This window comes from Castor canadensis, chromosome 13 (assembly GCF_047511655.1).
Source record: "Castor canadensis chromosome 13, mCasCan1.hap1v2, whole genome shotgun sequence".
NCBI lineage: Eukaryota > Metazoa > Chordata > Mammalia > Rodentia > Castoridae > Castor > Castor canadensis.
The window spans coordinates 124,815,386-124,830,900 of NC_133398.1; positions in this window are offsets into that span (position 1 = coordinate 124,815,386).

Genomic DNA, 15,515 nt, shown 5'->3' on the forward strand with positions numbered 1-15,515 from the left:
GAAATGCCAGTAAACGAGGGAGACCCACTGCTCGAGGACAGTCCTGTTGTTGCTCAAGCCTAATTTTGCCACAGCAAGGCGGGAAGGAAAAAAACCCATCCCTCGCTGGTTGTCCTCAGCTCCCAGATGGGATAATCTTGGAGAAACATTTTAGGGTGTATCTCCTGAAGAAAAGCATTTGGTTGACCTTGAACATGAAAGCTTCCGTGAGAAGTCTGAGCAGAAGCATGCTCACCTCCTAGAGACAAAAATTTCCACCCAGGACGACAATACCAGGTTACCAAGCAACAGATCTTTTATGGTGGATCGCCACGGAGACTGATGTCAACAAAATCACAAATGCCATTACCTGCTAAACACCAGGTCTGGGTTAGAAACGCAGCAAAAGAGTTGCTTTTCAGGTTAAAAGTGATAAAATAGGCAAGATTTTGGCCAGAGTAAATTGTCACGGGTGAGGCTGTAATTAAGATAGCTCCTTTTTTTTTCTTTTCTTTCAATGGACAATGGTCCCTGACTTTCCTGTTATCAGGAAAAGCAGTCCTAGTTAAAAAGAGTCATTTCCAACTGAAAATTTAACTCCAGCACCCTCAGGGCCCAAGCTCAGCAGCCAAAGACCCGGTTCCTGGTGATTCTTCCCAGCCAAGCACCGCCCCACTCAGGGTCCATCGTCAGTGGTCACTCGGGAAACCTCTAGGAGACTCTTGGAAACAACCTTGTGTACTTTATCCCATGTGCGGAGCCACCTCTACGAGAATGCTAGATGCCAAGTTTCTAGAACCTTACTCAATTTTCACAACCCCTGTGAGGCAAGTAGGTACCCTCTTGAACAGACAAGATGCTAGGCCCATGGCAAGAACATCTTACCCACATCACACGGTGAAGGAGTTGAAGAAGAGAGATGCCACCTTCACCATGTTCTCCCACCATGATGGCTGCCTCATCCCAGGCCCAAAAGCAATGGAGCCAATGACCATGGACTGAAACTATGAGTTAAAATAAACCTTTCTTCTTTTTAAGTTGATTAGTTCAGGTATTTTCTTACAGTATTAGAAAGCTGATTTGCTCTCTGCCCTCAAGAGAGCAACAAATCCCACATGAGTCCTGCTAAGGAAATGTCTCGTTTGTGGTTCCCGTAAGAACGACACCAGACTCCGTGGTGTGCTGGGAAGGGTTTAGCAATGGGTTCTCTGAAACAAGAGGTCAGGTAGGCTTTGGTTTGTGTCCTAAAATACTCCTGCTGTGGCCAATTTTAGGGGATCAACCACAGACTCACAGAGCTGCACAAGCCTGCTCACACACACAGTAGCCAGTACTCCTTAAAATATCAGCCCCCAGGGCCACCCCCTGACCAGTCAAACTGGAATTCTTGAGGATGGCCCCCAAATCTTGGTGCTTTAAAAAGCAGAGCCAGAACTGGGTGTTGGTGGCTCACACCTGTCATCCTAGCTACTTGGGGACCTGAGATCAGGAGGATCATGGTTCAAGGCCAGCCTGGGCAAATAGTTCATGAGACCCTATCTCCAAAATAACCAGAGCAAAATGGACTGCAGGCGTGGCTCAAGCAGTAGAGCTCCTGCTTTGCAAGTGCAATGCCCAGAGTTCAAACCCCAGGTCCACCATTAAAAAAGAAAGTAGGGTCAGGGATTGAGAACTTCTGGACTCGAAGCTTCCTTTCCATTCGGTGAGCCCCTTGGCCTTCTTGGCTCTGTCCTGGTGAGAACGAGCAGGGCACCAGCACTGCCCATCGCACCAAGCTGGAAAGACATTTCCACGCTTCCCTGAGTGTGGCACCAACATCAACATGAAACCCAGACCCGGCAGTGACAATGTCCCACTCCCTTGCTACTATCTCTGCACGACTTAGCACGAGATCACACTCCCGCACCCCCAACTGCAGGGTTCCAACAAGGGATCGAGCACAGGATCCCAAAGCCGGACACCTGCAGGGTCCCATCGAGCCAAGGAAGCAACGGAAGACAGGTGAGTGGAGACCCCAGACACATGTTCCCCGTCTGAAGACAGTTTGGGCAGAGCCTTGGGTGTGAGAAGGAGGCTGTCCATGTCATCGGGCTCACCTTCTGGTCTTCCTGACATGACACAAGTGTGGATCCTTGTGTGAACTCTGTTTAGGCAACCAATTCAAGTAAACAATATCACTTTCTCCTGTCGCTCCTGTGTCTAAATCCTTTGCCTGAGTCCCCTGCCCCGTGAAGACCTGGCAGAAATAAGACTCGTCTTCAGAAGCCCGGGGGATGCAGACTGGAATGCTTCAGACAAGGCCTGAGAGCAGCAGTGTCCTCACCATTGACACCAAGGACCTGCCCCAAGAGTCCCTTCCATCCAAGACTTTGGTTTTGGAAGCACACCTGCACGGGTAGTTTACCTGGGAAAGAATCACACACAGAAAAAAAAAAAAAAAAAACAGTGTGGAGTGGGGAGATAGAAGGAAAAACAAGCAAGGGCTGCCCTGAGCCACCAACTCAGAGAGTGACTGTCACACAGTGGGAACTCTGAGGCCGTACAGAACAACCCCGGGGTCACCCCAACCAAGAGGTCAGAAGCTAGGGTGGGTTTCCACTTCTTCATCAGTCATTGATGGGAGTTACATTAGCCTTCTGGCACTTCCGGCTGACCCTAAGCTCAGACCAAGCATCTTCCAAGACTAGAAGAACCCTTAGGTGTTCGCAGCCTTTGGTGTACAGAGGGGAATGTGGAGGATCCATGGTCAGGGAGCCACAGCACCAATGCCAAAACCAGAAGGTGAGTGGCTCACCAGAGGACACAAAACAAGGGGACGGTGGTAATCAGGTCTTAGGTGGGACAAGATAGAGAACAAGGAGTAGGGCATGGCAGAAGAGATCAGATCAGATCAGTGTGGTCACAGGTCAAGACTTGCGTGAGCTCCCCAGTCCCACTGATGGGTGGACCTCTGGTCTTGCCCTGCTCTGGCTTCCTGGGGGTCTCCCAGTGGGACCCGGATTCCACAGCTGAGAGGAGTCCTTTCAAAGCAAAGCCAGGGAAAAATTGTCAGCCAAATGTGCCTCTTGGGTTTCTCTCTCTCTCTCTCTCTCTCTCTCTCTCTCTCTCTCTCTCTGTCTTTTCTTCCCTTGGAATTTCCACCCCTGTACCCAGAATGCACTAGGGGCAGGTGCCAGGATGGCCAGAGGTAGCCACAATTCGTGTAGAGAGGGGCAGGGACCCCAGGAGAAGACTAGTCCAGTTCTGAGAAGCAGACACTAAGACAGGATGAAGCCTGCTAGGGTTTTCTTAGAAAAAAATGTCCGGATGGAAACGAGGAGCCGGGCTGGAGGAAAATGGGGGACCCAGCTGAGACGATGCCAATCTGACCCAGAGAGGAGAGAAGGAAGGAGGTTGGATGAACTATCTAGACCGCCACACGAGGCCCTTGGGGAGCCCTCAAGCCAGCTCTTGGGGCAGGCTGCACCTCTAGGGACAGGACAGCAGCTGTGCTGGTGCCAGCTGCAAGCTTGGCCTGTCCACAAGGGCTGTCCACAAGGGCTGTATTGATCGACTGATCAACTGATTTCAGAGTCAAGCAGAAGAGGCCTTGGGTCACTTATGCTGGCCCCTCTCTTAAGACAATTGGACTGCCTACATTTTGGGGAATCAACGTTCAAGTCACTTCAGGTCAGAGTTACAGGAAAGAAGACTGTTGCAAAAATACAGGTGATTACTATCTCGAAGTCGTGGGATAGGGAAGGACTTCTTGACCTTGTGTCTCTGTCACTTCCCTCACAATGAGCGGCAGTTGCTTTGGAACTGGAGGTGGGAGTCATGTCAACCACTGCGGACCCCCCACTGCATCCTACCTGTAAAGCCACCTCTACCACCCCCACGGTGGCCGGCAGCCTGCTTCCTCCCCCTGAACGGGACCCTGCCCTGGGTGTTCCCCCACTATCAACCTTCCCAGTGACCTTGGGGTGGAAAGGAGGTCCCTGCCTCAGTGTGGGCCCCTGGAGGTCAGGCAGAGGCTGCACCTGCCTCTCACCCCCTTTTGCCAACAACACAGACTCCCTAACTAACACCTTGTTCGAGAATGCTCAGCTTGACCTCTTATCCTGGGACACCCAGCGTAAGACAAGGAATTGTTTTCTTGTTTTCTCACCAATCTTTTTTGGTGAGACTGGCGTTTGAACTCAGGGCTTTGTGCTTGCAAAGCAGGCGCTTTACCACTTGAGCCACACTGCCAGTCTATTTTGCTCTGGTTATTTTGGAGATGGGGTTTCATGAATGATTTGCTTCAGCTGGCCTTGAACCCTGATCCTCCCAATCTCAGCCTCCCAAGTAGCTAGGATTACAGGCGTGAGCCACTAGTGCCAGGCTGGTTTTTTTCAATTCTTGTCTGGACACTGTGGAGGCCTGCTGTATACTTTATTTGCACTACGAAGCAAATGGCTTTATTTTCCAAATTCCCACATTTCTTAGAATAAGAGATCACTTTATTTCACGAGTGGCAAACTCAAACTTCCCTGGGACCAGGCAGTTAAGTCCTTATGTGAGGCCAGTCTGGTGGGGTTAGAGGTAAGCTGAGAAAAATCACCTCCTGCGAAAGCAGGTGCCATTGACTTGGCCTTCTGGATTTAAAGAGCATTCCAAAAGTGCTGCTATTTATGTGACATTCCTGCTTTAGTGTTGGCCCAGAGCCTCTGCACAGGCCAAGCAAAATGTGTCTGTGACTGAACTTGGTCCAAGGGTTAACATTTCCAGTCCTTTGTTTTCTTGAACAGGTTGGGAAAACAAAAAAAATCAAAAAATAGTAATCACAACCCCCTTTCAACACTGACCCCCCACGTGCTGACAGAGGGGACATTTCTTTGTTGCTATCTCATTCTCTTAGCACAGACCTGATTAGAAACCCCTGACAAGGAGTCCAGGGGACCTTGACCGCCAATCCACACCCAGGAATTCAAAGTGCAAACTCCCTGTGTTTCCAGGGTTGGATTTGGGGGGGGTCACAGGCCTCTAGAAGGGGTGCCCTTCTAGAGGTGCCATGGCTTGGATACAGTCTGAGGGTCTCCCCAAAGGTTCACGTGTTGGAGCGGGGACCCAGGGTGGTGCCATTGAGGTGGTGGGACCTTTAAGAGGTGAGCCAGTGGCAGGAAGGCCTTTCAGAGTTAGTGTCCATGAAAACGGGCTGTCCCAGGGGTCCTCACACCTCCCTGAATCTGCTCCTCTTGCTACTCACTCACACCCACCACTGGGACACCATGCCCTGTGAGACCTTCACCGGAGCTGAGTAGAGGACTAAATAACTCTCTCTTCTTTATAAAGTACCCCGTCTTGGGTATTTTGCTGTAGAACAGAAAGTGCATCTGCACACACAGTTGTCGACAATGAAACTCCAGTAGCTGCTTCTGGTGGCCTTGGAGTAGCCCAGAACTGATACCGATTCTCCACCTGGCTTTGGACCTGAGTAGATGGGGATTGGGTTGGACCGTGCAGGGGAAGAGCTGAGCACAGGAGGAGTGGACACTAGACTCATGCCGCCTGCCGTGACGGGGCAGGAGGTGTGACGGGTGCCTTGAAGCACCCCACAGTCCTCAAGAGTAATAAATGGGTTAACAGACAGCAAACCATGGTGGAGAGTTAACCAGAATTCCTTATCCCTGGGCCGTCTGACTCACTTACTCCTCTGACAAGTATTCCTGGAGGACCTTCCTCACCAGGAATTTTTTTTTTTTTGGCAGCACTGGGGTTTGAACTCAGGACCTCACACTTGCTAGACAGGTGCTCTACCACTTGAGCCACTCCACCAGGCCTAATCTTTGCTTTGGATTAACACACAAAACAAAAGAAAATATTATGAACAGCAGTGACCCTGCTGTGCAAGAGAACAAGGACTTATTCCTCCTCTCTACAGTAACCTTGAACTTGTTCACCAACCTTTCTTGGCTTCCCCTTTCCCTTGCCCTTCCCAGCCTCTGGTCCCCACTATTCTACCCTCAAAATGAAACCTATCTCAAAAAAACCGAGCTGGGTATTGTGGTGCATAGCCGTAATCCCAGCTATGTGGGAAGGTGGAGGTAAACAGAGTATGGTCCAAGGCCAGCCTCAGGCAAGCCCCTGTTTGAAAAATAATGAAAAGCAAAAGGGGCTGGGGGCATGGCTCACCCCCCCTTAAGTGCAAGGCCCTGAGTTCAAATCCCAGTACCTCCAAAGGGGGAAGAAAAAGTAGATGGAAAAGGAATAAATTGCGTGAGAGAATGAGCAGCAGTTTAACTTCAGACGCGTGCAGTGGATGATAACTGCTCCCCAGCTCGGTGAAGCCCTTGGGTTGGCGGGTGCATTTGAGACTTGAGTTTAGGGGGAGATCTGGCTGGGGTCAGACACCAGCATAAGCTGAGCTCTAAAGCCACCAGGTTCATGAAATTTATTAGCAGGTTAATGAACTGCATAAAAACAAAGCCAGAGATTCAAGGACAGAGGCCAGCCACGGGCACAGGGAGGTCCTTCTGATACCAGTTTCACAAACCCACAGCCAGAGCCAAAAGACCCCCTAAAGAAGGGGCCTCCCGGACCCCCCACGCTCACCACTCCATTCTCTCATTCTCAAGAAAGCTCCTACCATGGCTTTTTCTCTCTCAATAGTTACTTCATGGTTTTACCTGAGCCCTGATCCCCACACTCCTGCTCGTGATTGACAAGCAGACAGTCTTCGATTTATCCAGGTCGTCATTTGAGGCTGTAGATGTCCTTGGGTCCCCTGGGGACACTCCCACCACCTAGTCCAGCTGTGGCTGGGCGCGTTGCCTTTTTGAGCTCTGTTAACAGAACAGAGGACGTGGATTTAACTTGTCTCTGGTGGACTGTATCAGCTAGCTCTGGCAAGGACAATACTGCTAAACAAACATCCCAAATCAGCTCTACACTATTGACATTGATTTCCGGCTCACATGTGGGGAAACAGGCAGCAGGCTTGGTTCGGATCTGTTCTTCTCACTCTCAGTTTTCCTGGGATGAATAGTCAGTCCAGAACACATTCTCCTGGTGGTGACAGAAGCAAAATGGACAGATCCAACCATGTGGTACATTTCCATTTTTTCCCCGTTTTTCGTGGGACTGGGGTTTGAACTCAGGGCTTTGCATTTGCAAAGCAGGAGCTCTACTGCTTGAGCCACACCTCCGGTCTGTTTTGCTCTGGCTCTTTTGGAGGTGGGGGGGGGTCTCATGAACTATTTGCCCAGGCTGGCCTTGAACCATCATCCTCCCGATCTCAGCCTCCTAAGTAGCTGAGATTACAGGCGTGAGCCACCTGCACTCCCAGCTCACATTCCAAACTTTTGCTTGCTTTGTGTCCACTGACATTCCACTGGTTAACAAGTCACATGGCCAAAGCCAACATCGCTAAGACAGGAAAGCATTCCCCACCTCTAGTTTGGGTGAAAGAAAAAAAAAAACGGGGACAATTTTTTGCCAATTCTGTAACAATGAAACATGACAGAAGGCATTTCCTGGTCACACACACTTTCATATCCATGGTTTTCCTCAGTTGGTGACAAGATGACAAAACATGACAAAAGAAAAATGGTTGCAGAGTGGCTGCTGGGGTTGGAGAGGTAGGTGACTTGCTACAGAGAGAGCTGGCTTGCTGCAGAGGGCCACCAAGGAGACTCAGATAGGAGGACAGGACTGCCGCTCATGTGTCCTTGTCATGTTGTTAACAGAATTTTCTCACCCAGGTCCTACAAGGAGAGACCATCATTGGCTCCCCCAAGCGTTTTCCTGATTTGAGCCTCTAACTGCGGGATTGGCAAGACGCATTTACTCTGGCTGGTTCTGTGACTTCTTCTGGCTTCACAATTCAATCAAAGCCACTGGAAAGTGGAGGACGAGGTTGCTCACGGGAGAGTCAGGTGGGAAAGGGCAGCAAAAATAAAAGGGGGGGCCAACGACTTAAGGTTCAGGTATGTCTGGTTGGCAGGGAGCCAACTAGGGAATAGCCCCCCTTTTAGCTGCCATTGTGCAGGCAGGTCCAACTCTGCAGCCTCACTCTTGCCCAAGACCCAGGCTGAGGGCAAGCCTGACAAAATGCAAGTTCCAGACACAGCGAGATGGACTTCCTGCCTGAAATGTCCCCAAGGAAGCTGCCAGTCAATAATTCAGAGGGGAACGGCATTGTTCACATCAAGGTTCTCTTGTCAAATGCAGCAATTGCGAGCAAATTATGAAGACACCTGGGTTCAAATTCTGAAATGGTCACTCACGGGCTGTGTGACCTGAGGCACATTACCTAACTTCTCTGGGTTTTCTATAAAATATACAAAACAGTGACACTTGCCTCTCAGGGCTATGGTACAGATTAAAGGAATGTCACACGGATAGTGTTGACATAGAGCCTGGTGTACCCTAAAAGCTCAGGGAGTAGAAATTATTTTTACTATGAGGCTCTTTATGAAAGCATTTGAGGGCGGGCAGAGTGGCTCAAGTGGTTGAGCACCCGTCTAACAAGCATGAGAGCCCAAGTTCAAACCCCGGTACCACCAAAAAAAAAAAAATGTGTAAGCTGGGTGCCAGTGGCTTATGACTGTAATCTTAGCTACTTGGGAGGCTGAGATAAGGAGGATCGAGGTTTGAGGTCAGCCCAGGAAAATAGTTCCCGAGACCCCATCTCCAGAATAACCAGAGCAAAATGAACTGGAGGTGAGGCTCAAGCAGGAGAGAGCCTGCTTTGCCAGTACAAAGCTCTTAGTTCAAACCCAAGTCCTACCAAAAAAAGAAAGCCTGTGTAACTACAGGGTCCGCCATCCAAGAAGCCCCCTCGTTGCCACTCTCCCCTGCTGACAAGAACTAAAAATGACAAAATATTCACCATCTTCATAAATCCTGAAGGCGGGCAAGTGATCTAGTCAGCCCTCCTGTGAGAACCTATCCAAACCGGCCCAAAGATGACCTCCGAGCCATGAGCAGCAGGGAGCAGACATGCACCCGGCTGGACCCCAATGGATCTGGACAGAGGACCCCGTGCTGACCTCACACAGCCCACAGGTTCCCTCCGGCCTTCCTCTAGCCTCTCCAAGGTCCCCGCCATGCAGCGGGATCTCCATCAGCACCCACAGCTCAGATCCTCTACACTAGACCACACCCGAGGTGTCCGGGACCCCAGGTCTCCCTGCCCAAAGGCTCCACGTCTCTTTCCAGGTCATATGGGGGCTCTCCCCCCACCCCCCCGATCACCCTTCCATGGCCGCCTGTACTTCCAGGCCCACCCCCTCCCCACCCATGTGGTGATATCTTTAATAGATGGAGCCTACCAGGTGGTCTTTGGGCCATCGGGGTGTGAGATGGGAGTAATGAGACCCCATCTCTTCCTCTTCCTCTTCTCCGGTCGTGAGTTCTGTCCTGCTGTTTGTCCTACCATGACATATGTCTTCACCACAGGCTCGAAAGCAATGAGGCACTGGTATCTGCAGAACTCCAAGCCACACAGCCTTCTCTATTTTATAAGCTGATCGTCACAGTGTCACTTGGTACAGCGACAGAGAGCTGGCACATGCTCGTATGTTTGTCAAAGCCCCTTGCAAGTGGAGCAGCAGAGCTGGGGCTGGGGGGCTGATGGCCCCTGCTCGGGGGAGTCCCAAGAAGTCGAAGTTCAAATCTAGCCTTCCAGGTCATGAAGAAGGATGCTGGCCAAGATGGCAAGATGAGGCATTTACTAAACAGTTAGTTCGCTGTATTTATAAATCAGATGTGAGGACATCTGTGTGTTCTCTGGCTTCGAGCCCTGCGAACTGAGGGGTGGGCCTGCCACCTGGTAAACCCCAGAAAGTCAGGAATATCGGCCAAGCCCTAACGTCCTTCCAGTGGGACGTCTATACCTCAAAGTTCCCGGCTGTAGAAGCCACAGCTGGCTCACCCGGTCCCCAGACACCACTGTGACACCCAGGGACCCCGTGGTTTCCTTCGCACTTAATAATTCTGTTGGCTATTGATGGCAAATGGCCCAAGAGAGCCCCCAAAGAGTCCAGGACCCCTGGGCTAGTGCGACACCCCCCACACCAGGGCCCCAGCAGGAGACTGTAACAGGCTCCATTTTCCAACAACAGCCACCACACAATTTTCCTTCCTACACAGTCTTCCGGGGCCTGGTCACTCCCCTGTGAGAGGCGACATCCACATTTCCTTCCCGTGACCCTGGGCAGGCCTTTGTGACTGCCTGGGCTGGTAGAGAAGGCAGAAGTGTCATTAGTGGTGACAGAGTGTCTGCCAGGCTCTCTCTTCCTGGGACTCTGAGCCACAACGAGCAAGTCGACATGCTGGAGACACTCAGGGATGCCCAGAGCCCAGTGACCGCCCAGTGACCGCCCTTACATAACTGATCGGTCACCTATGAGAGGGCCACACAGGTGGTGGCTGGCACAAAACCCAAGGTCCTATGTCCCTTTCTGCATTTGTGGAGCCCAGGTGAAAGATGGCTGAGAAGCGGTTGCTCCCACAGGAGCAAGGGAGTGAGGTGACTCTAGGAAGATGAAGGGCTCCCGGTGTTTCCTGGGACAAGTGCTTCCTGTGATGCCCCATTGGCAACTCACAGCCCCACTCTGTAGAGCTGGTACCAGGACACCGCTTGGCTCCCACCCTGAGCCTCTAGGCCCCCAGGTCACACGGTTTCTCTGGCTGGCAACCATCAGCACAGCTTGGCCCCAGGCCAGGCCCAGACCACAGGCCTCACACGAGGGCTGGCCTGTGGCGTCCTAGAGAGGCTTGAGTTTGGTCATGCGAGTCAGAGGCTAGCCATGAGTGAAGGGGCCCCAGATCAAAGCCCGGGCCCCCTAGATTGGGGGAGGCCTGTGCATAAAAACACAGGCAAGAGCTTACGAGTCAAGCATGGCTCTTTGGGAGAAAATGGGGAAAATCTATTTATTTCTTGTTTCTTTTTATGTCACTTCACGTCAGCGGGGCTGTCACCTGTGCACTTTGGACTCGGAGGTGTGTGACCTCAGGCACAAATCACTACTGTGAGTGTCCACTGAGGGCCCTGTCAGAGGTACACACACTTTGCTGATGTTGGAACAGCCCGGTGACAAATTGGAGCACAGGCCCCTTCCACAGGGGGCTTGGCCACCACCAACTTGCCGTCAAGTGGGAAATATTTACCTGCTTCCCTGCAGAGTGAACCACAAATCGAGTATTAGTTGTGCAGATGTAGTTCAGGGAACACTGGTAACAGCTATGACTTAAGGGGTCTGTCTAGCTCCCTTTTTGGAGATTTAACTTCTGTCTCATTTTCCTGCAATGAACAGGTACGATCAAAGACTCCTCTGTGACACAAAAGACATGTGAAAGCTGTTGGATGGAAGTCTGAATTTAAAACAAGTTCAACGCACAAATAATTGGCACTTCCCTGACATCCTTCAGACCTGTGCAGTCTCTTCCCTCTCCGCCTCCAAATGCAACATCCAAGGATTAAGTGACAGGACTCTCTGGGATCCAGAGACACCCAGTAACCTTTTGATGGGCGGGTGTGGTGCCTTAACTCATTACATCCACAGGAAACAATGGGACTGGGGACGTGAGGACCCTGCTTCCCAGTGCTGCCACTGAGGCAGAGTCTGTCCCTAGTGTGGTTGCTCCCTGAAACCTTCTCTATGAAACGGGCGTGAGAACCCCAGCCTCGCAGGATGGCGTGACGTCAGCTGACAGTGACTGGAGGTGACATTTCCCTAGGCCTTCCCTTGCCTGGAAGCTGAGCACTCACTCATTGGCTCAGAGCGTGCGTCACGGCCCTTACTTTCCAGGAGGAAATGTCCTTTGGGTGACTTGCTCAAGGTCACCCGGCTAATCAGAGGCAGAAGTGACCCCTTAGGCCTGAGTCCAACTGCCCTGCCGGCCTCAGAGCCTCTAGGGACCTGAGTCCAGGGAGGAGGTGGTCTAGGAGTTCGGTCCCATTTTCCTTCTGGTCCGCAGAGGGGCCTGTTACGGGGGGGAGGGGGGGAGATGGCTGAGGACACATTGGGTTAACCAGGAGCCTCTTTCCAGTAAATTCTGCAGCTCCTTCTCCAGAGACCCAAAGCTCACACCGATCCTTTGAAAGAGGCAGGGACAAAGCAGATGGGCTGGGGATCATAGGGGTCATTCATCTGACAGGTCCGGACATTTGGACCAGTCCTACTCCAGCCCACGCACAGAAGACAGACATGTTCCCCTCCTGGGGTTTAGGATTGTAGCCAGTTTTGCCAAGTCTTCACAGCTTCCCCCAGAAAAACCAGAAATTCCCATCCCAACTTCTCGAAGGTCTGGGCTTCCCTCCTGCCACGCGTGCAGGAATCCTGGTCTCAGAAAGCAGCGATGAAATGTGCAAACGCCTCACGCCCCTGGAAAGGGCTGTCCTCACGCCCACTTTCAAGGGCACCTCAGCCCCTTTCTGGAAAGCACTCCAAGACATCAGGTGTGCAGTCAAGCATCTTGAGGACACATTCAAGACTGGATTTGGCTGCTGGGCCACCAGTCTACCTTCCGATTAAGACACTGGTTCTGTCTGCTTGTTCCTGCAAAACCCAGCTCCTGTCACCATCACACATCCCTCACCTGTCCTAACTCCACTGCCTCCTGTCAAAATTGCACCTCAGGAAAGAAGCAAATTGATCCTTTTATACCGGCAGTAGACAAAAGAATCGCCCAGTGGAGAGGTGTTTATGCTTTTTGTAAGTCCTGAAACTCAACCCAAATCTTCCCGTGTTCATTTATGCATCAGCTAATCAGTGAGCAGCCAGTAGCTGTCCTACACGATCGGGAATACAGCGTGGACAAAGCAGGGGCGTGTCCTGCTCCAGTGTGGTTCACACCCCAGGTACAGGAAACAGCCAATCGAAGCACAAGCTAATAAATCTTAAGCAGACTGAGATGGAGTTTATGTACCCAAGAAGGGATCACGTGCACATTAGCAGTCACAACTATTCTGCCTGCCCCCCATCCTCAGTCCCTGGGAACCCCTGTCCTACTGTCTGTCCTTGTGGGTTTCCCTGCTCTGGACATTTCCTATAAGTAAGAATCATACAGTGGCCTGTCGTCTTGTTTTTTTATAATGCTTTCAAGACATGTGTGGCACCTATTAATCGTTGGTTGTTACTATCAAGTAATACTCATTGCATGGATGAAATGAATTTCATTTATTAGTCACGGGTTGAGGGGACATTTGAGCTGTTGACATCTTTTGGATGTTGTGAGGGATGCTGCTATAATACAAAAATGGAAAAGCGAGACCTGTTGAGACTCTTCCGGGAATGGGAGGAGAGGGTCTTCTATTTAACTTTCTGAGGGATTTCCAAATTATTTTCCACGTGGCTGCACCATTTTTACATTCCCACCAACAGTGCGTAAAGCTTCTCATTTTCCCACGTCCTCACTAACATTTGCTGTTTTCTTTTTATTATTATTATTTTTGGTGTATTAGGATTTGAACGCCGGTCGTTGCACTTGCAAAGCCAGTACTCTGCTACTTGAGCCACACCTCCAGTCCATTTTGCTCTGGTTCTTTTGGAGATGGGGTCTTGTGAACTATTTGCTTGGACTGGCCTCAAACTGTGGTCCTCCTGAGCTCAGCCTCCCAAGTAGCTAGGATGACAGGCGTGAGGCACCGGTGCCCGGCTTCTGTTTATTCTTATGTCCCTTGGGTGGTGTAGTGTTGGAAGTTTTGGAATTCGTCAGTGGCTATTCTGAGACCCTGGGATTTCCATATAAATTTTGGGATAAGCTTGTCAATTTTGTTTCCACTTTAAACACACATGACCTGAACGTGAACGTGAACGTGAAAAAAGGACATCATTCCTGTTCATTTCTTTTAATGATGCGTTCTTGTTTTCAGTGTTCAAATCTTCTGTTTCTCTCGTTCAACTCATTTTTGAGTGTTTTCTTCTTTTTGGCATTATCATAACTGGGATTTTTCTTGGATTATTCAATATGCTAATTTTTGTGCACTGATCTTATATTTTCAAACTTGCCGAGTCTTTTCGTGGATTTCTTAGGACTTTCTATGCATTATGTCATCTGCACATAGAGGTAATTTTATTTCTTTCCAGGCTGAAAACATTATATTTCTTTCTCTTACTTCACTTCTCTGGCAAACAATTAATCCATGCCGGTGGCGCACACCTGTAATCCTAGCTCCCCGGGAGGCTGAGATTGGGAGGATCGCAGTTTGAAGCCAGGCCAGACAAATACAAAATAGCCAGAGCCAAATGGACTGCAGGTGTGAGTCAAGCAGTAGAGTGCCTGCTTTGCAAGCACCAGGTCCTGAGTTCAAATCCCAGTCCCACAAAAAAAAAAAGAAAAGAAGTAAATCACACAGGGTGTTAGAAAGTTAGAAATGTAACCAAGAAAAGAAAAATTGCATCCAGATAAGGGAGACCGGGCATCCTGGGGATTCGAGGTGTAATTTTAATTGCTTTGATGAGGGTTACATTGGAAGAAAGACCCAAGGGAGTGCACCGTCCAGGATATGGGAACAAAGAGCCAAGGTGGGGGTGTGACCAGCCGGTTCTCTAAGGACAGCCAGGGGCCACAGTGCTGGAGCAGAGTGAGCAGGAACGTCCCTGTGGAGTCTTGGGATGGCGGGGTGTGAAGAAGAGACGCCGTGTGACCTGCCCCGTGGGTGTTGTGCAGAGAACAGACTGAAGGGGATAAGGGAGGAAGGCAGAAGGCCAGCTGGGGAAAGACGACAGTGACTTGAACCAGGTCGGTGTCCCTGGAGGTGGAGGTGTTGGGAAGATGTTGAATCCCAGATCTGCTTTGATGGTTAGGTTGAGGGATTCTTTGAGAGTGTGAAAAAGAAGAGTCAACCTAAGCCCAAGGTTTGGGCCTGAGCGATGAGAAGCAAGCATTGCCATCAAGTCCAGCTGGTGCAAGCAGGAGCTCAGAAGTCCGCTCTTGCAGAGGCTGAGTCTGAAGTGACTACTAGATATCCAAGTGGAGAGAGCAAGTAAAGAGCTGGATACCCAGGTCTAGAATCAAGAATGAAAGTCGACCTGGAAAGAGAAATTGAGATTTCTGCTGGAGCCTAGGAGCTCACACCTGTAATCTAAGCACTAGGGAGGCTGAGGGAGGATCAAGAGTTCAAATCCAGCCTGAGCTATTTAGCAAGACCCTGTCTGAAAAGATGGAGGAAGGGGAGGGAAGGGATAGGGAGCGAAATAGAGGGCAGGGAAAGGGAAAGAAGGGGAAGAGGAGAGAGAGGGGGAGGAGAAGAAAGGAAAAGAAAACCTTTGCTAACTAGATAGCCAAGCCATGGAGCACTATGGCCAAGAGGGGTGTTCACAGAGGAGAGGTGAGGCCTGAGACAGGGAGCCTTCCAGGGTTTACAGGTTGGGAAGAACACCGTGAAGCAGGAAATGAGGGCAAGAAGCTGCTGCCTGAGATGCAGGGAGGAAGCCACAACCATGGCAGAGGCTCAGGTGGGCGGTGTTGGAGGAGGTGAGGGGAAGGGCTGTGTAGATGGGCGCATAGCCAAGCACCCCGAAAGGCTGTGACTTGAAACAGCACTGAGCATCTCAAAGTGTCAGCGA